The sequence below is a fragment of the Etheostoma cragini genome, chromosome 22 (genome assembly GCF_013103735.1).
Source record: "Etheostoma cragini isolate CJK2018 chromosome 22, CSU_Ecrag_1.0, whole genome shotgun sequence".
Classification (NCBI taxonomy): domain Eukaryota; kingdom Metazoa; phylum Chordata; class Actinopteri; order Perciformes; family Percidae; genus Etheostoma; species Etheostoma cragini.
Window position 1 is genome coordinate 4,085,677 of NC_048428.1, and position 3,241 is coordinate 4,088,917.

Sequence of the window (3,241 nt, forward strand, 5' to 3'; positions counted from 1 at the left end):
CTGTGTACTGTTTGTGTTTCAGAGCATTCACGCTCTGCAAAACCGCCGCCGCAGACCGTCTGGTGTGTGACGTCCGACATGTGAAATCTCTGGCTCTGACCTACTGGGCTTCGTATAATCTTTATGAGAGTCACGGACAGGCTTATGACAACGACTGGGATGCATCTGGGCCAGCAGAGCCGGGGGGACACTGTCACGGGGTGCAGAGGAAGAAGACAGGGAAGTTTGGGAGGGTTTGATGCACTACTTGAAAAGCTAAATAAAAACTTTTGTTATATATTTTGTCTTGTTTTTTAAAGTAACAGTGTGCAATATTGGAAACGACATGAAGCCGCTAGTAGCCCGAACCGTTGAAAAGTGAGAATAGTGCAGAAAGTGGATAATCTGTCGGTGTCCGGCTTGATTTGTTTTAAATGTCCCGTTTGTTCTGGAAACACACTCCACACACTTGTCTCCTAAAACGCAGTCATAAGTGACGACCAACCAGTAGTCTGCAGGTTTCCACGTCACCTTTTGGGCTCGCCTCGGCTCGCTTGGAACCTCGACTGAGGTAGTACTAAAAAAAGTACCTGGTAGCAGGTCCCAGGGACTTTTTTTCGTAATGGAAAACCAAAAAAAGCGAGTAGACCCGAGGCGAGTCGAGTAGATACCACGCAGTGGAAAACCGCCATTAGAAAAACCGGAATCCTTAAAAGGAACCGGGTTTGCCAGGCCTAGTGACAACCACTTCCACTTCCATGTAAAGCAAGTGGTTCAGCAGCCTTTGGAACCCTGGGGTGTCCATGGCAACGGAGCTAGAGATATAAATTTACTTCAAAGATGTATATGCATATATATATATATATATATATATATATAATATCATATATATACAGTACATCCATATATTATAAATCATCATAAATTATGCATTAACTCAAGCGTTCAGATTACATGTGATTTGTCATCGTCTGACAGAACACCGAAAATCACCTCAACTATTTCCTTTGTTGGATCAAGTGGATATGTATAACACAGTGATGGAAAAAACTTAAATGTCAGACATTGTCAGGAAACAGACTGTTATGACCTTATCACTGTATTTAGCAGCAGCAAAGGGTTTTCAGTGTCTTTTCTTTCTTCCGGAAATATTTCACCTCATTATTTTTAGCCACTTCTGCTTCCATCTATCCCCAACCATCTTCCACCAGCTCCAGCAGGGGGCCCCAAATTTTCCATTGGGGACCCCCATTAACCAGCTTCGAATGGGAATCCCAAGGCGTTACCAGCCCAGGTTGGAGATATAATCCCTTCACCTAGTCTTTGGTCTTCCCCGAGGCCTCCTACCCGCTGAATGTGCCTGGAACACCTCCCCAGGGAGGCACTCAGGAGGCATCCTTACCAGATGCCCAAACCACCTCAACTGGCCCCTTTTGACGCGAAGGAACAGGGGCCTACTCCCATCGCCTCACGGATGACTTTGCTTCTCATTCTATTACTAAGGGTGCCACCCTCCTAAGGAAACCCATTTCGGCCGCTAAAGCAGACACATTTTGTATCTCATTTGAGGACTCACACAATCTGTAAAATAGCCTTTCTTTAGCTATTGCATGGCCTGTTTATGTTGTGGTCTGCTGTATTCCCCAACCTGTTGTGTGTCTCCCCTTTCTTCCCTATGTGTTGTCTGTTTGCCGTGAGGGCGTTACCAGGAGATTCAGAGGCGTGGCTTCCATCAGCATTCCGTCTTCCACTCAGCTGTTCCTCATTACTCATCATCCCACCGCCATTCATAAACCCGGGCTGACCGTCTCCTCAGCGCCAGATCGTTACATGCATTATTGTGGTAACTAGGCCCCAGTTGTATTCACTCGTGTTTACTTCTACCAGTGTTCTCTTACTTACCTTGTGTTTTCCTCGCAGATCCGTCCGTTGTCCGTCGGTGCTGCCTGCCATCCTCTCAACCACCTACCCTCAGTCTGCGTCTGTGTTCGTACTCCTCCGCTCCCATTAAACCACCTGAACTGTACCCTGTCTTCGTGTATCTGTTATCTCTGTGGTTCTGTCTTACTGAAACGTAACAGTTTATCCTATTTTGGGTCAAAAATAGGATTAACAACAAAAAACTATGTAATAATTTTATGATGAAAACAATTTTTATGATTACATAGACTACAATGATGATACACATTCTCTAATACGCCATTAAATATTCTACATTTTTCCTTTATCTTGATAAAGTGATCAGTTCACAGATAAGGTTTCCTCTTTTTAGCTGCTTCAAAACATAATCAGAGCACCTGAACCTGAACATTTAAAACCCATTGATATGGACTTAATGTAGAAGCTTTCTGAGTTTAGAAAGGCAAAAACAAAACACAAAGAGATGATTAGGAGGTTTATGTTGTTCAGTTATTTTACAGCTAATGTGTTAAACGTGTCTATGTCTGTGATAAGAACAGTTTTTTAGGAACAATTTGAACATTTGTTTTACCTGAATACCACTAAAGTATAGTCTTTAAAAATCTTGACCAACTTTTATACAAGACTCACGTGGTTGTACCATATGTATATAACTGAATAATAGAATTTAGAAGTAGTATATGTCTGCATGACTCTAATTTATAGTGTTGATGAACAACTCAAGCCAGCCTTTATAAAAAATAGAAATCAAGTAAACTTAACTATTTAATTAATTATGTTGTCCCATCTCATTCTTATTGTTTACCAATAACCATTTAAGTAAGTGGAAGACCCTAGCATCCATTTAACGCTCTGTCATGCTACACAGCAAAATATAAGTAATGTGGAGAATTGCTCTAAAAGGCAGCCAACAGGGTACACAACGCAGCAGAAGGCAGTTAACAGCTAATTTTTATGTTGTTGTTACATTTTTATGAGCTATGAAAACGGGAAAAGGAGAATACTAAAATACCTTGCAGGTTTTGAAGACCTCGGATGAATCCTCCTTTAAGTACAGCGGTAGGCCGGCCAAGGCTGCTGTTCGAGCTGCAGTGATGTTGCTCTTGCCCTGTGGCACAAAAAGACAAGGAATGCATGTTAGGGTCTGACGTTCTGTTCACATTCAATATCAATGTAATGCATTAATGCTTTATAAATGATTTTACCTGTTCCTCATATGCCATCAAAACTTCTTCCATCTTCTCGCCAAAACTTCCAGTCTTCCTCTTTTTGTAGAGCTTCAACAGCTGAGGTGTGTACTTGTCAAGTGCAACAAAGAAGGAATACGGTAGATTTTGATTGG